Source organism: Terrapene carolina, unplaced genomic scaffold (assembly GCF_002925995.2).
Source record: "Terrapene carolina triunguis isolate 2854851 unplaced genomic scaffold, T_m_triunguis-2.0 Scaffold211, whole genome shotgun sequence".
In the NCBI taxonomy this organism is placed as follows: Eukaryota; Metazoa; Chordata; order Testudines; family Emydidae; genus Terrapene; species Terrapene triunguis.
The window spans coordinates 23,954,626-23,977,845 of record NW_020664562.1 but is presented as its reverse complement, the minus strand read 5'-3'; the positions used below and the strand labels follow the sequence as shown (position 1 = coordinate 23,977,845).

The 23,220-nt window shown below is 44.4% G+C and overlaps 1 protein-coding gene across 4 annotated transcripts in view; it reads right to left on the bottom strand.

Moving 5' to 3' along the window:
• The window catches only part of LOC112109876 (zinc finger protein 644), an 81,871-nt gene that overhangs the window by 34,369 nt on the left and 24,282 nt on the right, over window positions 1-23,220 (bottom strand). For all 4 annotated transcript variants that reach the window (XM_026655874.1, XM_026655877.1, XM_026655878.1 and 1 more), the window contains exon 2: window positions 15,682-15,731. The gene's annotated coding sequence lies outside the window, so the exon portion shown is untranslated. The remainder of the gene's footprint in view (window positions 1-15,681; window positions 15,732-23,220) is intronic.

Below are 23,220 nucleotides of genomic sequence, written 5' to 3'. Positions count from 1 at the left end.
AAGAAATACTCTAGATGAACAAGTGATCACAAGACTAAAGATTCCTTAGGTGGTTAGCTGTTAAACAGAGGAAAACACATTATCCATTTAGGGCAATGTCATCATGTTAGTAGCAAAATTACAGTAGGTTAGAATTCCTTTAAGTACACTGTCCCCAATAAAAGTAAAACACTAAGGTAATTAATAGGTTATTACACAATGAAGGGCACACCAGTTCTTTAGCTTTACAGTTAAACATTGCCCAAAGTTAACACTTAAAAAAAAAATCACATCCCTTTAATTATACATTTTAAACATTCTAACTAACTTCTCCATAAAACAGTCTTTGGGACAGAACAATTAAAAGCTTTTCTTTACGTTAAATAAAAGCCTCTTGCATTTCTGAACACATTGCCATTCTTTCCTATTTTAAAACAAAATTAATACAATTCCTGTATCCTCTAATCTGTAATTTTTAAGAGAATTAAGGCCATTTTCCTTTTGAAGCCAAGTACTGCCACCAAGTGGTGATCAAATTATTTAACCAACAATTGACGGAGTACACAAAAAACCAGAGAACCAGAAACACTTATTTTTTCAAAATGAGCACACAAAAATTATTAAAATCATGCAAGTAGCTCAGGTCAAAATGGATTTGAACATTTGTTTCATGTTCCAAAACTGAACTTTCCTTTCAGTCTGAATAATTAAAGCTTTTTTCTAATACTAAAGTAATCATTTACATATAGTATTGTTTACTGTAGCCTTTAACCATTACTCCCATAGCTATGAACAAAAATAATTTAAAATCTTATATTTATACTGAAAGTTATATTGTATGATACAGCGGTTATATCTTGCAGAGTTACAGTAAATTTAATTTTAGTAGTTTGTTAAATTTTGATTTCTATAAGAATTTAGATGTTAAGCTCCAGGGGACAGACAGTGTCTTCCTCTGATCTGCGCAGAGCAACAAGTATATTGTCAAAGTTTAAATGTCTATATCTTTCACTGGAATTAATGAAAGTCAAACAACTTTGAGAGGGGGATATTGCCTTTTTTATTATTATTTCTTACATTCCCTTACACACTTTCAAGAACACACTTTTCAAAGGACAATCCAGGCAGGGCTGGCTTATATGTAAGGCTAGCACTCACCCAACCATTACTGAAACTTTTTAAAAATAGTCTTGTATTTGTCTATTATCCTCTTCTGCAACCTATACATCAAAGAAGAGTTTTATGGCTCTTTTCAGTAGATATTATTTCATGACTTCTCTTCAAGCTGTCTGATCATGCTGCTGCAACAACAGGCAGTCATATACAAGGCTTATTTTCACAGTAGTTACAGATTTTTATGGGTAGTGTGAAATTGAGTTCTCACAGTGGAAAACATTAATATTCAAAATTCCTAACAGCTTTTTGTTTACTGCAAAGTTGATTGAATAGAATCTAAGTTATTTAATATTTATATTGTTATAGTGCCTAAAGGTCACAACCAAGTTGGTCAGGAAATGTAAGAAATCAGCTCAATTTGATTCTTGACAAGAACATTTCCCAGATTTGTCAAACTTTGCAGTCAGCTTGTGCATTAGTCCAAAAGTACAAGTTCTAAAAGATTTTCATATAATGCACAGAAAGAAGATAAAATCAGGAACACAAAGACAGAGAATTTGCATGTCAACAGCATGCTGCCACAGAATGAACTTAAAGTACAGCTTCCCTACAGCCAACTTAAGAATTTTTTAATTCAATTTCACTGAAGTTTGTCATGGTTTTATAACAACTTACACATCTTCTGATTTTTGGAATTTTTCAAAGTGAAGTTCCATCAAGCTAAAAAGTGAAAATTCTTTCTTCAATGAATACTGAAACATACCTAGCTACTTGTGATACTTTCTTTGGTTGATAGTGACCATTGCGATCACCAAAATTCATGACTAAATTTTGCCATTTTGCTCTTTGAAAGCAGATTTTTTCAAACTGAAAAAAATACAGCCCTAGTCATATGTTCTATTAAATATTTTATAGGTAACTGGATATTGTATTGGTATGATTGATAAACTTAAAAATACAATGAAGTATGATCTGAGGAAGCCATCCACCCTGCCTCATCAAGATCCATCTTCCCTAAATTAGGAATTCCTCAATGGGAGGTGGGAACAATCAGTACTTTTATTTTCTTCTCTGGCCCCTAGCACACTATCAGCATGCTATCCTTTCCAATCTCATGATGTGCCTTTCAATAGGGAACCTTTTAAGGGCAAACCCTCCCTTCTCTATCCCACTCTACAGTACTGGACAATGACTGACATTTAGGGAAGTTCTTTGCATCTGTCCTGGGGCCAGCTTCTTATGTTCCTAGCTCAATAGCTGTGCTCTTCAATGATCACGTGTATTTTTAATTTATAAACAAATGCCAATTCAAGGCAAGGCCAAGAAAGTAAAGATTGAGAGCTAAGAATTTGGCAGTTGGGGGGTGGGGAGAGGGAGGGCTCCCTTTCAGTATTATCCAATATACTGAATGATTAGGAAAGGAACCAAATTTATTTTGGAAAAAAAATTGAGAACTATCAGATGTCCCATGTGCGAATTACAGTAAAAGAGGAACACCAGGTTGTAAAAGAGGAATAGGATACAAGACAAAGGGGATAGTGATACATAAGAGCACCCAATGTGTCTCTTCATTGCCCAATAGGCATTTGGTCTATATTTAGTCTAAGGTAAAATAATTGCATAAATCAGTTTGCTTGTAAAAATATTTTAAGCTTACTAGACCAGATACACACACAATCTAGTTGGAATCTTCCAGAGGAAATAAAAACACATGTATTACTTTAAAGTTTTTTTTTATTGCTCAAGTAAAAGAAAAGTTGGAAATTTGGAATTCTACAACTTCAAATTACAACGATCAAAACTTTAGGATACATGAACGCACAGAACACTAATTGTTCACCAAGTCCATCCTGTGCTTTATAGTAAATATATTTTGCTATTTAACAAGTATACCAAGCTAAGTATTTTGATGTCATTACTGTACACTATATTAGGTAAGCCAAATCTGAGAGACAGATCTAGGAAAGAACGGTTACTAATCTTCAGTAGCAGTGGTTCTTCAAGATGTGTTGTCCACATTAATTTCACCTCTGATGCGCACGCACCATGCGCACAAGAGCCAATTCTTTTTGGCTAGCAGTATCTGCTGGAGTCACACCAGTGTTATGGATGTCCTCGCACTCTCCCCTCACCTCCCTCCAGGGCATAAAGGACAGAGCTGGCCCAGCTATTTCTCATTTCCTATGAGCATACAGAATTCTGTAGCTATGAGACATGAAAGAAGCAGGGAAGGAGGGCAGGTGGTGGAGCTCTATGTAGGAACAGGGACTCAACAACAGGCTGAGAGCCACAGCCTGGCCCTTTACAACCAACAGGGACTGTAATTGGGGAGCTCTGTCCATAGCAAGGGATCCTTCCCAGACAGTAGAGACCCATGCCAGCCCAGGAACGTATCTTCAAATCTTGTGTGTTTGGTTTTGGGATTTTTGCAGTCTTGTTCATCTGCCACTCAACCATAGCCCGCACCACACCCCTCTTCTGCATGCTAGCACCCATCCTCATCCTCTCGCCTCTTCCCTTTCCCTCCCACCGGCTGCATCTTCCTTTCCTGGTAACCTTCACCCCTCTACAATTCTTCCTACTCTTTTCCTCTCCATCCCAACCTGCCCCCTCCTCCTGCCAGCACAAATCTAGGTCCCACATCCAATTTGTCCTCCTCATCTTTGATGACATTTGCCACAACCCTGACCTTCCCTCCACCCCCACCATCACCTCCACCCTTCTTGTACTACCATTCCTAACCTCACACCCATCCCCCTCCTCCCCTTTTCTTGCAGTCATTTCTAAAAAGATCAGTCATTCAGGACCTCTTCCTATCTCACTCTCTCCAGTTCCTGGCTCTCTCAGAAATCTGGATCTCTCTGTCTGACCCTGCTTCTGCAGTCACCCTCTTACGGAGCCCCCCTCTTCTCTCACGCTCTCTCAGACCATGGTGAGGGTGTTGAGATTCTCCTCTTCTGATCCTGCTGCCATTTTCAACAACCCTCCTCCTCCCTTACCAATCTCTTCTCTCTTTTGAATAAACCTGTATCCAACTCCTCTCCTCTCCCCCTCCAGGTTGCTGTCAGCTGCCATCCATTCAACTCCTCCCCATCAGCCTTCCCCTCCTGGCTCTCTCGCTTCCTCTTCTCAGTCTCCCACACTCATCCGCAGCAACTTCAACTTTTGTGTTGATAACACATCCGACCCCTGAGCTGCTCATTTCCTTACCCTCACCTCTTCATTTGACCTGAAGCCCTGATTCAGTTCTCCCACTCACCAAAAGGGCCATTCACTTGACGTCTCCAGGCAATGGCCTCTCTGTTGTTGAATTCTCCCTCCCTGACCATCACCTGCTCTCTTTCAGCACATCCAACAGCCCCCATGCCCTATCACCCTGCTTTTCCATGACTTCTCTCCTCCCGCCACACCCTTCTGAATAACTGCATACACAAACACAAATTCAATTCTCTCTATGATGAGGTCTCACAGATCTACCTCTCCAGACCTGTCTCCTTCTGTCCAATCTAAAATCTTTGCCCATCTCTTTAGCATCTCTTCATGGCAGTCTAGCTTTCAACTCAAGCTCAACAGAGCTCTTAATCTTTCCCCCCAAAAGCCTCCCCTCCCACCTCTTTTCTCCCTCACTGGACTTTTTTAATAGTCAGCCCAATAATATATAGGTGAAATACAGGTGTGAAATTGATTTCAGCCCCGTAAAGTGGAAAAGGAAAGACAGTTACCTTTCCTGTAACTGGTGTTCTTCTTCGAGTGCTTGCTCATGTCCATACCATATTAGATGACTCCCAAACAGTACCCCTGGAGGTGGGTAGGAGTTCATGGACATGTCGATTGCAACACAGCTCTGCCGAACCCAGCATTGTCCCTGGCCTGCTGACTGATGGCATAATGAGCGGTAAACGTGTGAACAGAGGACCACGTTGCGGCTCTACAGGTGTCCTGGATAGGGATGTGCGCCAGGAAGGCTGCCGAAGATGCCAGTGCTCTCGTCAAGTGGGTTCTGACAACTGGCAGTGGCGGAACCCTGCCAGGTTGTAACAGGTCCTTATGCACGAGGTAATCCAATTGGAAATCCTCTGCAAGGACACCAGGTGACCCTTCATCCTATCTGCTGTAGCGATGAAGAGTTGAGTCAATTTCAGAAAGGTTTGGTACGTTCTAAATAGAAAGCCAAGGCCCTCCGGACGTCCAGGGCATGAAGACGCCTCTCATCACTGATCTTGTGCAGTTTGGGACAGAACACCGGGAGGAAGATGTCCTGGTTCATATGGAAGGTGGAGACTACCATTGACAGGAAGGCCGGGTGGGGCCACAACTGAACCTTATCTTTGTAGAAGACGGTGTACGGAGGTTCTGAGGTCAAGGTTTTAATTTCAGAGACCCGTCTCGCTGACGTCACTACCACCAGGAACATGACCTTCCACGACAGGTGGGAAAGGGAGCAGAAACCCAGCAGCTCAAAGGGCGGGCTGGTGAGCCTAGAGAGGACCAAGTTAAGATCCCACTGTGGGACAGGGGCCCATACCTGTGGGAAGAGTCTCTCAAGCCCCCTCAGGAATCTGACCGTCATGTCATGGGAAAACATCATCTGTCCTTGGATCGGCGGGTGAGAAGCGGAGATGGCCGCTAAATGCACTCTAATGGAAGAGTGTGCTAGGCCCTGGTTCCTCAAATGGAGCAGGTACTCCAGGACAGCCTGTATGGAAGAACGCGAGGGAGAGATGTCGCGCTCAGATGCCCAGCGGGAAAACCTCGTCCACTTGGCCAGGTAAATCAGTCTGGCTGAGGGCTTCCTACTCCCCAGGAGGACCTGTTGGACTCCTTCCGAACAGGTCTGTTCCTCCGGGTTCAGCCATGCAGCATCCACGCTGAGAGGTGGAGGGACTTGAGGGTGGGTTGTAGGAGCCGGCCATGGTCCTGTAACAGCAGGTCTGGACGGTTGGGCAGGGGCCAGGGAGGGGCCGCTGACAGACTCATGAGCGTGCTGAACCAATGTTGGCGAGGCCACACCGGGGCGATCACGACAGCCTGCGCTTTGTCTCTCTAAATCAGAGGTGGGCAAACTACGGCCTGCGGGCCACATCCGGCCCACGGGACCGTCCTGCCTGGCCCCTGAGCTCCCATCCGGGGAGGCTAGCCCACGGCCCCTCCCCCACTGCCTCCGCCTCCCCCGCAGAGATGCGCTGCCACGCGGGAAGCGCTCTGGGCTGCGGAGCAGCGCGCTCCTGCCGAGCAGAGTGGCAGCGTGTCTGGCTCCGGCCGGTGTGGCAGCCAGACATGCTGCTCTGCATGCTCTGCTCGGGGTAGTAAGTGGGTCGGGGCCGGGGGGCAGTCAGGGGACAGGGGGTGGTTGAATGGGGCAGAGGTTTGGCGGGGGAGGGTGGTCAGGGGATGGGGAACGGGGGGGGGTTGGAAAGGCATGGGGTCTCAGGGGGCAGGGATGTGGATGGGGCAGTCAGGGGACTGGGAGCAGGGGGGTTGGATAGAGGGTGGCGTTCCAGGGGGTGTTTAGGGGTGGGGGGTCCCAGGTGGGGGCAGTTAGGGGACAAGGAGCAGGGGGGGTTGGATGGGTCGGGTGTTCTGAAGGGGGCAGTCAGGGGGCAGGAAGTGGGAGGGGGCAGATAGGGGGTGGGGGCCAGGCTGTTTAGAGAGGCACAGCCTTCCCTACCCAGCTCTCCATCTAGTTTTGCAACCCCAATGTGGCCCCCAGGCCAAAAAGTTTGCCCACCCCAGCTCTAGATCTTTGCCAGGGCCCTGCTGATGAGCGGAATCGGAGGGAACGCGTACATCAGGCTCCCTGACCACAATAGGAGGAAGGCATCGGAGAGGGAGCCCTTGCTCAGAGCTTGCCGAGATCAAAACCGGTGGCATTTCCTGTTCTGTCTGATAGCGAACAGGTCCACTTGGGGAGTTCCCCACCTTTGGAAGATCATACAGGCTGCCTCTGGATGGAGCACTTGTGGTGAGAGGAGAAGTCCCTGCTGAACTGGTCCGCCAGCGTATTCCTGACACTGGCAAGGTGACAAGCTTCCAGGTGGATCTCGTGGCTGATGCAGAAGTCCCATAGGCGGAGCGCCTCCTGACAGAGAGCTGACGAGCGCGCTCCCCCTTGCTTGTTGATGTAGAACATTGAGGCTGTGCTGTTCATCAGGACTCGTACCACCTTGCCCGACAGGTGGGGCAGGAAGACTGCAGGCCAGCTGGACTGCTCGGAACTCTTTGACATTTATGTGCAACTTCGTCTCCTCTGGGGACCACATCTCCTGTGTCTGGAGGTCACCGAGATGTGCACCCCAGCCGAGGTCCGAGGCGTCCGACACCAACTCGATGGAGTGAGCGGGGTTGTCAAACTGAACCTCTTCCAGGTCTGTTCTGAAGTCGGTCCACCATCGCAGCGAGGTAAGTAACACCTGGGGAATGGTAACTATCTTTTCCAGAGCGTCTCTGGACTGGGAATAGACCGTCCCCAGCCATTGTTGCAGGGGCCACAGAGCCTGGCATGCCGGACCACGTAAGTGCACGCTGCCAGGTGGTGCAGCAGGTGCAGAGAGACCCTGGCTATAGTCAGAGGAAAAGTGGAGACTTCCACAATGAGGGTTGTCAACGTCTGGAGCCTTTCCAGTGGCAGGAATGCCCTGGCGCAGGTTGAGTCGAGGACCGCCCTGATGAACTCTATCCTCTGCACTGGCACTAACATGAAATTTTTGTCGTTTACCAGTAGGCCCAGAGAGCGACACGTGTCTTGAAGCGCCGTAACACCCCTTTGGACTTGAGACCTGGAGCTGTCCTTGATGAGCCAATCGTCGAGGTACGGGTAGATCTGAACACCCCGGCGCCTGAGGTAGGCTGCTACCACCAACATGCACTTGGTAAACACTCTCGGTGCTGTCGTCAGGCCAAACAGGAGGACCGCAAACTGGTAGTGGTGGGGCCCTACTGTAAACCAGAGGAAGCGTCTGTGTCCTTGAAAGATCACTATGTGGAAGTATGCGTCCTTCAAGTCGAGGGCGGCATACCAGTCTCCCGGATCCAGGGAAGGGATAATAGAAACCAGAGAGACCATGCGGAACTTTAGCTTCTTTAGGTACTTGTTGAGGTCTCCCAGGTCCAGGAATAGAATCCCTTGTTCCTGTACTCGAGAGGAACTTCTTCCACCGCACCCAGCTTGTAGTAACCCCTTTACTTCCTGTGCGAAGAGACTCTCGTGAGAGGGGTCCCTGAAGAGGGACAAGAAAGACGGGTGGGGAAGGGAGGTAGAAAGGAACTGGAGGATATAACCCTGCTGCACTGTGCTGAGGACCCATCGGTCCGAGGTTACAGCCATCCAGGCAGGGAGGAAGAGGGAAAGGCAGTTGGAGAACAGAGGGAAAGAGGGATCCGGGAAGTAGTCTGGTAGATCGCTCTCAGGTGCACCCTCAAAACGACCATTTGGCTGGGCAGAGGCAGGTGGCTCGGGCGGCGCTTGTAGCCTTTGGCTCGTTTATAGGGCTGAGACTGACTCCCCGGCCCTGCGGCTGCTTCGGTTTGAACCACTTAGGCGCCAGGGCTGGGACGTAGAGACCCAGGGTTTTAGGGTGGTGCGGGAGTCCTTGAGGCCATGCAACTTGCCGTCTGTTTGCTCCACAAATAGGGCCCGGCCATCAAAGGGTAGGTCCTGCATAGATTGTTGGGCCTCGGTGGACAACCCAGAGAGGAGCAGCCAAGAGGCTTGCTGCATGGAGATAGCAGAAGCCAGGGTGCGGGCAGCAGCATCTGCAGTGTGTGACGCCGCCTGCAGGGCCACCCTGGCCACGGTCGTGCCCTCATCAAGGATCGCTCAGAACTCCTTTTTGGAAGCCTTGGGGAGCAACCCTTCGAACTTGGCCATGCCTTGCCAGATATTGAAGTCATATAAGCCAAGGAGGACTTGGTGGTTGGCCACTCTCAGCTGAAGACTGGAAGACAAATAAACCTTTCGCCCAAAAAGATCCAGCCTCCTCAAGTCTTTATTTTTGGGGTTGTCCTTGCCTCTCCTTGTGGTTAACTGCCTGGACCACAAGGGAATTGCGGGCTGGGTGGGAGTATAAGTTCTTATGCCCTTTGGTTGGCATGCAGTATTTGCGTTTGGCCCTTTTAGAGATAGGGATCAGTGAAGAGGGGGTCTGCCAAAGGGCATTAGTGATCTTAGAAACCCCTTCATGAAGGGGTAGAGCCACCCTGGCAGGAGCCGAGGACCAGAGGACGTCAAACAGAGAGAGTCCGAGGGCTCTTCCAATTCCTCTGCCTGAAGCCCGAGGTTAGAAGCGACCCTCTTCAAAAGTTCCTGGTGCGCCTTGGCATCATCCTGAGGAACTGGATGAGGGGGACCCGCAATAGCCTCATCTGGCGACGACGAGGACGATGCCAGTGCCACGGGAACCTCCATGTCCATTAGTGGTCCAGCAGCTTCCTCCCCTGGTTCCTCCTGGGCCTGCGGGGTCCTACCCCCTGAAGTCTCCAGCACCAAAGGGGGACGGGATACCGAGGCAGCTGACCTTGCCGAGGTTCCTGACACAAAGATACAACCTTTTCTGTCCATCCAAACAGCTAGAACTCTTGTTCAAGCTCTTGTAATCTCAATTACTACATATTTTCTGAGGCCTTGAAAAATACAATCTTGCCCTGCTTAGATCAATTCAGAATGCTACTACAAAGATCATTCTCTAACCCCATCACTTTGAACGTCACCCCCCCCCCCCGAATCCCTCCACTGGTTCCCCCTTTTATATCGTATCAAACATAGGCTGCTTGTCTTCACTTTCTAGGCTCTTTACCACCCACCCTTACACAGCCTATTATCTTATTCTTTATCACATCATCAACCCCCGCCTCTGATGCTACCCTCCACAGCCCACTTATTGCATTTTCAAACAAGCACCTTTGCGTTTTCTCCCATGCTGCCCCGTCACACTTTGAAAGAGCTCTCTGTAAACATCCAGAAAACGACCTCATTATCCTTCTCCAAATCCCTCCTTCTGCCACAAGGCCTACAAAATACTTGACAATGGTTAGGCCACCAGTATGCTGAAATCACTGGCTATCACACTGACCAATATTGTCTCATTGTTTCCTTGTACTCCCCTGTCTGTCTATATCTATCTTGTCTTATGCTTGAATAGTAACCTCTTTGGGGCAGGGACTATTTGTTCTGTGTTTGTACAGCACCTAGAACAATGGAGTCCTGGTCCATGACTGGGGCTCCTAAATACAATGGTAATACAAATTAATAATAATCTCACAGAACCGCAGTTACTGAAGGCAAGCAACCATTCTTTCATCTTCGGGTGATTGTCCACATGGATTCCATTTCTGGTAGTTAAAGCAGTGATCTCATAGTTACAGTTGGGTGCTAGACATCCTACTTCAAAAAGGACTGTAACATAGCTCTACCAACATGGGCATCGGATCCTGAAGCCTCAGCTAAGGAGTAGTGCTGGTAAAAGTGTGGACTGATCCCCACACAGCCACCTTACACATTTCTGAAATAGGGATGCTGCTTAGAGAAGTCACAGAAGCTGTGTGAGCCTGTAGCAGGGTGGACACCTGCTCCTGCCTGGAAGGGCTTGAGATAGCCCAGGGAGCAGGCAGCATGAAGGCTGAGCTGATCAGGGGAAGTGGCTGCAGCTGGGGCCACGCCCCAAACAGCCTCAGCAGGCCCTATATAAGAGGCTGGGAGCCAGGAGCTCGGTAGTCTCTCTCTGCGTTCAGGGAGCGAAGGGCCTGGCTGCAGGGAGCTAGACACAGGGTACCTGTAGTGGAGCAGGGCTGGGGAAAGGCGGAGGAGCTGGGGAGCTCCAGCCTGGAAAGCCCCAGGCTGTGGCCTAGTATTAGGCCAAGGGGTACTGGGGGTTGCAGAGGGCAGCCCAGGGCTAGGCCAAGGCAGCAGGTCCAAACCCCCCTTGCCAGTGATGAGTGGCCTATACTGCAGTCTGCCCCAGGGAGCGGGGGCTAGTTGCTGACTGGCAGTGGCCTAGTACTGAGGCAAGGTGGGGATAGTGGGTGGGGGTTCCCCAGGGAGGGGAGACCCAGATCTGCGGGGTACTGCCAGGGGGCAGCATCCCAGTAATAGGGGCACTGGGTCCTGGGAGGGACACAGGGGCCAGAAGTAGGGACAAGGCGGATCACCAGCCTGCAGAGGGTGCTCCAGACGCTGGACAAGCTGATTCCCCGAAGCAACCAGTAGGGGTGAGTCCACGCCTGTTACAGAGCCCAGATGGAATGGGTTCTAATCTGCATGAGTGGATTTAATTTAGCTATCTCGTAACAGGATTTAATTCAGTTGGATGCTCATACAGACAACCTTTGATTGGATATGGCCTGACACGTAACCTTATCTGCAGAGGCTACAAACAAATCTGGGAGAGCTCTTGCATGTTTTTTTCCTGTTCAGGGAGTACGACAGAGCCCCAGCATATGTGGGTTGGCTTTCCCCTAGTTAGAGTGGAGCTCAAGGAAGAAAACCAGGAAGTGAAACAACTGATTTAGATGATGCCTAAGAGTCTCTTTGTCTTTATGGAACACCTATAAATTATAATTAACTAGCCTAACAAATAATTACACAGTATGAATAGTAAGAGGACACTGCAGGGGTTCCTCTTACTGCAACGGGCAGTAAGACAGAACCAAGGGATGGCTGCACCTGCTCTGCCTTTTATGCCATTAGGTGGGTGGACACAAGAACATCCAAGGTGCAGGCACAGACCCAACAGACACTGCTGGCCAAAAAGACTATAGTCTCCTACACATTGGATGTACACGCATCAGAAGTAGAATCCATGTGGACAATCACTCAAAGAGCTACTGCTTAATTCTGCTTTTGACTAGCTACGTAGCCTTGGGCACAACCTCCCTACATATGAAATAACAGACAGTTACCTCACTGGGTGTTGTGAAAATACTTTGTGGAGTGTTTTAATGATGTTGGGAGACATAGGTACTATGTGCAATATAGGTCACCATGCTACAGGAAAGGTATTGTTGCCTTGGAGAGGGAGCACAATAGAGAAAATGAAGCTGATAACAGCTGTCAAGAATATAAGTCTGAAGAAAAATTAAAGCGTTTGGACTTATTTTTAATAAAAAAAACATCTGGAGGTGATCCAGTAGGTTTTCAAATATATGAAACTGAGTAGTAAAGTTGAGAGGGAACATTTTTCACAATGGTATAGAGATCAAAGCCTTAGAGACAATCTATAATAGTTTGGATACTAGGAAAAGAAGGCTCCAAAATCCCTATTTCAGATTAAAAAAGCACACACACAGGGAAATATTAAGTACCTAAGTGATTCTAATACAGAAAAGAGGGGGATTTGAGAAGTATTGTGAAAAAAGTAGAGTGAAATTAAAATAAGCCAAACAAAGCAGACAAGCATCTGGGCCAGATGTTTTTGGCCAGCTGCTAACATTTCTTATGTAATTTCCTAATGTATGTCATTCCTTCTCCCCGGACCACGTGAGGTGTCCCACAATCACAGCTGATTAATGCAGTTAAGCGTGTTCAAATAAAATTCTGATATTATTCAACCATATAGCTTTCTGAAGCCAAATGATATCATCACTCAGATGACTTTGAAAAAAAGAAAAAAAAAGGCACTGGAATCTAGATGCCTTCCTTCTCTAAGATTACAGGCCTGCAGGAAGCTTTCATCCAGAAAGCATAACTTTGTCTAGTGCAGGTGAATGTCAGAGCTCACTACTTCAGACTTTTCAACAAATTTGCTAGGAGTCAGAGAGGATTCCGAGTGCTTTGATTTATTTATTTATTGTGCTCTCTGCCCTGGCAATATCGCTGCACCAGTTTATCCAAAAAGAAAAGAAAAATCTCCCCCCACATTTAAGCTATTAATACACTGTATCTGTATCTACCCTGTAAATCAGGAAAAAAGCAGTTAAGATAATCATTATCAGGCATGAAAATTACAGGTAACAAGGGGCCCAAAAGACTTAAATACACACTATACGTGGCCCAACAAACATCGTCTCCCCATTCATGGTTCTTCTATTATAAACTCAATCTGGGGGGTAAAGATTAAAATCGTTGTGGGCATAGTTTTGCAGAGTTCCGGTTGTTCCACTTTTTAAAGTCCAGCTTGAAATTGTCATCAGTTCCAGTGTTAAACATATACATGCCACTAAGGTATTGGAAACATTCTTCTCTAGCTAAATATCAACATGATACAATAACTTGTCTGTTTATACTGTTTCCTCCAAACAATGGAAGATCACACTATTCAGCCCAGAGTTACCTACTCCAGTACACAAACCTACACCAGTAGACAAATTGACATTTCAAATTCCCAGGAAGTCTTCTCCTACAATCAGTGCTGTTAGGTCCATACCTGTGGCTCTTTCAGAATCCTAGGACAAAAGAGGTGAAGACACAAAGCAGCTCAAGCCTATTTTAAAATGTACATTTCAATTTATTTTTAAAGCAATTTTAACTCATTTTAGGTCTACATATTAATCACAGATCAGAGAAACAAAGCAAGTTCAATATGTGTAAACCCATCCCATCCAAAATAGCAAGCTACCCATTATTTGGTTCAAAGATTACATGTTAGTTGAACAGCGAGCAGAAAAAGGAATGTAGAGCCTAAATAGTCAGATAAGTGAGGAAGTTTCTGTACATACAATGCCATCATGACCAGGTTTCAAGCACAGAAAGTTCCTTGAGAAATGGGTCCTTAACTAAAGCTGCCATGCTTTAGTAGGCCAAGTAGTAATGCAAAAAGTAGGCCAAGTACACCTCTACCTCGATATAACGCTGTCCTCGGGAGCCAAAAAATCTTACTGCGTTATAGGTGAAACCGCATTATATTGAACTTGCTTTGATCCACCGGAGTGCGCAGCCCCGCCTCCCCGGAGCACTGCTTTACCGCGTTATATCTGAATTCGTGTTATATCGGGTCAGCGGTGTAGTAATGCAGAGAGCTTAAAATTAGAGAGGCTCAAATTTAATTTCATTACCACAGAGAACATTTTCTATAATCTTGACTTTATAAATCTGTTTGTAACAAATTGATCTCTATAGACTGTAGGTATATTTAGGTCTAAAATGGAGTGATGTCCCTAATAATGAGGGACAGCTGAGTGCATGGCTAATTTTTGGTAATGGAACCTAGCTATTATTGACCAGTGACCCATGTTTCTTAAGTCACCGATATATGCAGATATCTTTTGAACAGCATAGATATCTACAAACATTATTCTTGATACAACCCAAACTTTTTTGTACTCTGTCTTCTGTGGTGTTATCTACACCAGTCTCCCCTGTCTTTTTTAAGCTCTCTGTCTCCCCAATTTCTCTCAAGCCACATCAATTTGTTCAAAATCATGCAGCACACTTGACTCTTGTTTGGCACAGGATTTATCTTTAGTTTAAAAAAAAAAAATCAACCTGTTTGCATGCTTTATTTTACCATGGGATTTCCCACTTGCTGCATAGTCAGAAAGGGTTTGCTCTGAAGCAGCATTTCATTCCAGCACGTTTCAGAATACAAATGGCCCTGGTCATGCCCTAGAAAAAAAGCTTCTCTAACACAAGTCTTGGCCAAACTCCTAATACTCAACCCCGCTGCCTTAGACACTCACCAGTTTGGTCCCTTAATTCCCCCCCAGCACTCTAGCAAGACGGTGAGGACACCTTTGATTGCAAATTCCTACATACCTAAAAATGTAAAAAGGAATGCCAACTGATCATCAAAAGAGGTTTTAAAAAGATCTGACTGTGAATCATTTGTTCTTCAAAGTTAAATTTGCTTAAACTTTAATGGAGGAATCGAAGAGAAGGAGAAACAGAATGTCAAGCAATAAAGAGAGGCCTAGAATCCAGCTTTAGATAAATATTTTCAGATCAAGGGAATTTTATTGTGAATTGTTCCTTTGTGGCAATGCTGCAGTGAAAAAAAAATTCTCCTTGAGAACATATATTTTGCAGTTACCTGAGAATGCCCATGTAATACTCTGAAGAATATCAATGCTTTATAGTAAAGTCTTTACTAGCTTGTCAGTCAGTCTCATGCCATCTGATACAGTTCCTGAGGACAGGAAAACCAAAGAATATAGGTAAACCTGATGTCCTCTGGTATTTCATTTTGTAAAACGTTAGAAAATTTGAGTGGCCACCAGAACATTTATGTACCAGTTAAGAGAGCTATGAACTGAATTAAATCTGAAATACAAATCTAAACAATACTTCTGTAGCACAGCAAACTACATTGTCAGCTTTTCATAATCATGTGGACAATTTGCGGATAGAAATTCACATGAATGAAGTCTTCACTGGTTTTGGTTCTCCACGGCTAGCACAGTGCAGGTTACTTTCTCGGCTATGGATCATTTGATAGATTTGTCATCATAATGTTAAATACACAGTCAACACAAAACAGCACAAGAATTTCATTTTTTTTATCTCAGAAGAGGAAAAATAAGCTATTACAAACAAGTAAACATTCACTTTATTAACTTATTCCAATTTCCGTAAACCAGTGTTTCTGGCTATTTATAAGTAGGTATTAACAGATCAAAGATTTGCTACATACCATTTTTATAAGCTGATTTTCTACTTACCTTTGTCTGTTTTATTTGTATCAAGCTGCGAGGTCTGATTTAAAACAAACCTGCGAAATAATAAATAAAAAAATGAAAATCTTAGAGCCATCATCCTGCTTAGGATCCTATAAGCATTTGATGACATATCAGCAGAGCATCAAGTGAGGAGTTTTTACACATGGAAGTATTTTATCTTACCCCAAGTTGTAAGGATCAAAATCCAAAAAGTCACTTTCCCTCTCACATGCACAGATATCAAAATAACTGGATAACTATTATAATTAAAAAGGTGAAGAGAGACCCTGAATATCTACAGACCTGACACTTGATACAGTAACAAAAATGTACACAAGATATTTCTTGGGTAAACTGTGTGAGCAGAGCAGGAAAATCACATAAAAAGTCAGGGAAAACCCCTTGCCAACATCTTCAACGTCTGCTAAGCTATTTCCCTGGACTGCACCAAGCAGCTAACTGAAAGAATAAGTTCAATACCTGGATGTAAATGGGATGAAATGCAACATGGGTTTACCAAAGGTAGATCATGCCAAACTAACTTGATATCTTTCTTTGAAAAGACTTGATTTTTTAGACAGAAATGCAGTAGATCTAATCTATCTGGACTTCAGTAAAGCTTTTGATACAGTCCCACATGGGATATAATTAGTTAAATTGGAGCAGATGAGGATTAGTACAAGAATTGTAAAAGACAAGTTGTGCCTAAAGGAGAACTATTGGGCTGGAGGGTGGTTACTAGTGGAGTTCCTCAAGGGCCAGTTTTGGGACTGATCTTATTTAACAGTTTTATTAATGAGGTTATTACAAATAGTGGGAGCCTGTTAATGAAATTTGCTGATGACACAAAGTTGGGAGGCACTGTCAATACAGGAGGATCAGAATATTGTACAAGAACAATTTGGATGACCTAGAATATTGGTGGGATTGTATAACAGAGTTGCCTATGATGGTGGGGGACCAGACTCAGTGGTCAAGGGAGTTCCAGTCCTGAGTCTTATATCCCTAAATCTCATGTTTAGAGCTTTAGCCAGTTACTTGCACGGTCAGGAAAGAATCTGTCCCACGCAAATGCATTCTAGGGGGGTTGTTTCCCCCCCCTTCCTTTAAAACATCAGAGATGGTCACATCTGGAGATGGGACAACAGACAGGATGAGCTTGTGCTCTGAGACGGAAAAGAGAATTCTCTTTCAGATGCTCAGTCAAACGGATTGCCATATTCGGGATCAGAAAGAAATTTTTCATAAGGTCATATTGGCAGGGATCTTGGAGGATTTTTCACTTTCCTCTGCAGCATGGTCAGCTGGGTACTTGCTAGGATCACCTCGGCATATCTCAACAAATCAATTCCGTCATTGCTGGGGCTTTAGTGCACTCAGTCCCTCCTGTTCTCTGCCTGTGGCACACAGTATTTTAGTCTATAATACTTTATTCTAATCCAGGTTATTGTGCTCAATATAGGCATAACTGGGTGGGGTTTAGTAATATACAGGAGGTAAGACTAGATGATCTGGTGGTCCCTTCTGGGACTCTATGACTCAGACTCTATTAGAGAAGACAAGGAAGCAAGTGGGGAAAGTGAGAACAATTTTTCTAAACCACTTCAGAAGAATCACCAACCTTTTTGAGATCAAGTGCTGAAGGACATCAGAGCTGGGCCAAACTAAGGCCTGTCTTCACTAGGAAAAGTGTGTTTTTAAGGTGTTGGCTAACACCCCTTAGAGTTTTATTCTTGACCAGCTAACCCGTTAAAATCCTAGTATAGACCAGGCAAATTGTAGTCTTAACATGTGTTAGTTAACATGTTTTAGCTAACACATTAAAAATACACCTTCCCCCAAGTGTAGACATGGCTTCAAAGGGCTTTGGCTTGGCTGTTTTAGTTAAAGTGCTTTAGATAAGTCACCTCTCTTCCCTGTTCATCCCCTCCAACCAGACTCGTCCCAAACTACCAAGTATAATTTTATGAACCCCTGTGATTTGAAACTGGGTCACATCCCCTTTAATCCCATTTTGGACTACACAGATGAAACAATTCTAAAAAAAGAGATGTAGATAGGGTTACCATACATCCGGGTTTTCCTGGACATTTCCTCTTTTTTGATCCTCTGCCCTCTGTCTGGACAGATTTTTCAAATAAGAGGAAATGTCTGGGATTTTTGCGGAGCAGACATTGCAGCTCAGAAAGAGCTGGCTCCACATCCGGATTGGTCCCTGCACTGCAGCTGCCTGCTCCCGCTCCCACCCACCGAAGCCCTGGCTCCCAGCCCTGGAAAGGGGAAGAGGCAAGGAGGCACTGATGGACAACTGGAGCTGTGTCCCAGGCCTGCACCAGTCGCCCTGCCTCTGTGACAGGGAGCGCCACTGCCCCCCACATCGAGAGTGAGGCTGCAAGTACCCCTCCCAGTACACATCCCCCCCTGCATCCCCAATGCCCCCCAAATACTCCCTCCCAGTACCCATACCCTCCCACACCCCAAATACCCACTCCTGTACCCTCCAAACCCCCTTCCAATACACAGACCCCTCCAGCACCCCCAAATACCCCCTCCTGCACCTCCAAATATCCCCTCCAGTACACACCCCCCTCCAGCACCCCCCAAATCAGGGATGGTCTAGACAGTATTTGGTCCTGCCATGCGGGCAGGGGACTGGACTCGATGACCTCTCGAGGTCCCTTCCAGTCCTAGAATCTATGAATAAATGCCCCTCCCAATACAAACACCCTTTCCATACCGCCCAAATACCACCTCCCAGTAGACACCCCTCCAACTGTACCTTCTCCTCCAGCTCCCCCTTCCCCCCCTCTCTCTGGCAGTGTCCTCTTTTTGGGAACCTGAAAGATGGTAACCCTAGATGTAGAGTAAATCAAGACAGTAATGAACACGAAACATTCCACCCCTTCAACTCCTATGGCTTGACACTGTTACGGCCTGTCTTCCCTAAGAAGACAACTGAGTTTAAAGGTGACGAGCAATATTGTTAAAAATTGAACTTATAAATTTTGCTTCTTTTATGCTATATGGGGAAAGTCCAGAAGGCTTTTCTCTCTCTTTTCCCCTGCTTTATATTCTACCTTTGAAATGCTGATGGTTTCGCTAGTGGGCCTCTGAGAAGACTCAAGGACATATGTGTGAGCTCTCACATCTTGACTGGAGAGCAAAGGTGTGGAATATTTAGCGAAGACTTACCCAAAATTATAAAGTAAGTCACTGAAATTAAATAAAAACACAAAGCCAGTGTTTTAAGGATATGTCTTTACTGCACAGTTAACTTTGGTTCTTCCTTGGGTGCTGCCCTTAACCTCCCTCCCAGCCACACAACTCTCTCACCTGAATTTAGTGATGCTTTAAACCCAGGCTAGCTGGCCTGACTGGTGAGGATATAAGCTACAGCTCAGGTGCTCCTTTCACTCAGGCTGGTAGCCCAGCCACTTTGCAGTGAGAACACAGGCTAAATCTCTCAATTGCTGAGAGTCCTCTAATGTCTTCCCCCAGTTCCCCCGGTATGCCCAGAAGGACAGAAAAGTTCTCCCACAATTCACTGGGAAAAGAATCAAAAAGACAGGTTCAATTTACTGTAGCACAAAAAAACATAGGATGTGCCCCCAGAAGTCCTAGCAACACACACTGTTGAGGACACATTCACTTGGGTACGGCTTTGCAGTGTGGCTGCTCACACCAGGCTATGTTTACCTGAGTCCTCATACACAGGTGCTGATCACCTCAGCTAACTCTGCAGTGAAGACATCCCTTTAGGATATGTCTACACAGCAACTAGACACCCATGGCTGGCCCGTGCCCGCTGACTTGGGATCATGGGGCTTAGGCTGCAGGATTGTTTCATTGCTGTGTAGACTTCTGTACTCCAACACCCCCCTTACCTCTCAATTTTAGAGCCCGGGCTCCAGACCAAACCCGGACATCTACACAGCAGTGAAGCAGCCCCAGAGCCCAAGCCCCACGAGCCTGAGTTGACTGGCATGGGCCGGCCATGGGTTTTCTTTGCAGTGTAGACACACTCTTAGACAACCTAAGTAAAAGTCCCTTTCCCCTCAGATCCTTCATGCTCTTGGCTCTTGTGATGTCACCACTTTGAGTTCTCCAATTATGTCATTGTAATTCCCTCAAGGCTGGACAGAATTTTATTCCTAATGATAAAAAAGGAGAGGAGTGGGGGAAGTGGTTTTTTGTTGTTATTAAATTAAAAACTTTTCAGGCCTTGATTATCCATCATAAAGTAGCAAGAAAAGGCACCAGCCTCCCCGCCTTCCAGGTTATTTATAACAACTCTTATGCTCAACTGTGGCCGAAACATGTTATTAGCAAGTATGATCCAGCCTGTGTGGACAATGAAACTAAGTTATAATCAGATTTTTAAAATGCTTAAGTCTAAGTCTCTTGCTTTCATAACATAAATGTATCTTACACATACAGAAGCTCAACAACTGGTATCAAAATAAGTAGACACTAAAGTAAAACTTTGCACTTTGGCCATGTCCTCAAAGAACCACAGCAGCTCCAACCTTGTTTCCCTGACCAGTGCAAACAGGAATTTTTATTGCCAAGAACCATACAATAGAATACTGCCCCCTTGTAGTCAACAGCATGGATTTACCATTCTCACAATATTCAAATCTTTTGACCACACTACTTAGGGAAACATGAGCAATAACTGTACTTAAAATGTATCTGTAAGTAGCAGGTTTCTGATCTAAATGTGGACAGAACATAGTCTTCTGAAGAAGCAGAATATAGTTTAGTTCTCAAATTAGCCTGTATAAAATAGCAAAATAAGGCATGTAAAATTAAACTGTATATATTTCTCTTGGGGATTTCCATTTTCCTTATAAGATAGAACAGCTTTTGCAGTCCCCAAATCAGCAGCACATTAGAAGCCTTTCAGGAACAAAATGAAGTATTATAAAATCTGTAATATATTGGTATAATACTACAGTAGGAATATTCAACTAGGAAACAAGGAAGGGGTCTGCAGAGAAATAATAGTAATAAAAAAACAACAGCAGCAAACACACCCCTACAAGCTGGAGAAAACAAACAAAACAAAACAAAATGCAGGATTCCCAACAAACAAAGATGGATGTTTTAAGCCAAAAATAAAATCTGTAGCTTACCAAAAAAAACTAAAAGATCATTCATTATGCTATTTGTTCACAAACTGCAGTCCACAAAGTGGTGTCTAGTCAGACAGCAGTTACCAAAAAACCCTTTCCCAATATAATGATCCCAAATAAGGAATTGCTGTGATTGTCACAGGGATGTTTAGAGATTTAAGGCCACTGCAATTATCTTCTAGCCTGACCTCTTATAAAAGGTCAAATAATTTTATCCAGTAATTCCTGAATCAAGCCCACATCCTGTGGTTCAGCTTCAGTACATTTTATAGACAGATATCTAATCCCGATGTAAAGATTTCAAATAATGGAGAATTCACAACAGGTCTTGGTAAATTGTTCCAAAAGTTAATTTCCCTAATTTAAAAAAATCTGCATCTTGTCTCTAATCTGAATTTCTCTTCTTTCACTTTCCAGTCACTGACTCTTATTATGCCTCTGTCTGCTATTATCAGATATCTCCCTGTCTACTTACTTACAGGCTGTGATCAAGTCACCTCTTAACCTTCTCTTTGATAAGCTGGCAGTTGTGAGTGGAAAGAGAAGTGATCCCTGCAACCGTGAATGGGAGGGATGGTAATTCACAAATCTCTATTAAAATCTGTTTCATGCTATGAATTTTTGAGAAGCATTGGACTATGCTATTGTGGCCTGTGTAAAGGCTACGATGAATCTGCGTTGATTAAATAGAAGCCTGCAATGCTCCTGTCAACACTTTATATTTTTTCTGAGGGAATCATCTATCTTCATTTCTGTTTATTCCATTAGGAAGGAGCCCTTTCCCAAATGAATTCTTGTCATTTGCTAAGGAATCTACTGCTGCATCCGCCTTGGATATTTGCAACTGCTGATCCTAGGTATACACTACAAACTTTTCCTGAATTATATTGATCAGGGATGTGATGAGGTGTGATTTTGACTGAGACAGCTGAGCTGGCAAAAACCCTGAGCATAGAGACAGCTATACCAGCAAAACTGCACTTTTGGCGGTATAACTTATTTCACTTGGAAGGAGGGAGTGGCCCAGAATAAGCAATAATAGGAAAAGCAGTTTTATCAGTATAAACTACATCCACACTATCTGTTAGGTATGACATTTACACTTAGTAGGATGCTCCCACTCCAAAATTATAATTTGAGAAATGCAAGTTAAAAAACTTTTTATCAGAAGGAAAAGATTTCACCATGTTCACATTCTGGCTTCCTCTTGTTGCAGGCCTGAAGTATTAGAGTCTTACCATCATCTTAAAGAAATCTGAAGACCTTAAGAACTAAGGTCAGAAGGATTGGGGGAAAGAACAGAGTGTGTACACGTTAGGAAAGTACTAGCTAAATCCCAGCTTCCCCACCTAGGGAAGTATGAAGTATATAACCGTCTCATGAGGCACTCCTCTTCACACTTTCGTAATTCTCTTTGAAAGGGATTGAAAAAAGTAGCATTTATCTTAAACCAGTCATTTCTGAGTCAGTTACTACAGCTGACTCAGCTGTTGGACTGAGTATGTGTACTCATCAGATTGCAATCACCCACATAGGCAATCAGCAAGGCTAACTAGCTCTATATGAGGTACACAGCTTCCTGCTCCTTTTAAATGCTTGCATAGGGAGGGACCCTGGATGTTCTTTATGGCTCCAGTTATGAGTCTGAAATTACTTTATCCACATCCGATTCCTAAGAGTAAAACTAGCACCCAGGGTGGAGCAATTTAGATCATTGGTTTACATCATGATTTGAACACATGATTTTTTAAAAACTGATTTAAATCAGGTTGAGGCTTTGTAAAACTAACGTGATAACCTGAGCTACTGAAATGTAAAATTTATAAAGAGCTAAATTAAAAATGCTTTTTTTAGGGCTGTCAAGCGATTAAAAAAATTTATCGCGATTAATCACACTGTTAAACAATAATAGAATATCATTTATTTAAATATTTTGGGATGTTTTTTACATTTTCAAATATATTGCTTTCAATTACAACACAGAATACAAAGTGTACAGTGCTCACTTATTTTTATTTTCGATTACAAGTATTTGCACTGTAAAAAACAAAAGAAATTGTATTTTTCAATTCACCTCATACAAGTACTGTAATGCAATCTCTTTATCATGAAAGCTGAACTTACAAATATAGACTTATGTACAAAAAAACTGCATTCAAAAATAAAACAAAGTCCACTCAGTCCTACTTCTTGTTCAGCCAATCGCTAAGACAAACAAGTTTGTTTACATTTGCAGGAGATAATGCTGCCCACTTCTTGTTTACAATGTCACCTGAAAGTGAGAACAGACGTTCTCATGGCACTGTTGTAGCTGGCATCACAAGATATTTACGTGCCAGATGAACTAAAAATTCATATGTCCCTTCATGCTTCAACCACCATTCCAGGGGACATGCATCCATGCCGA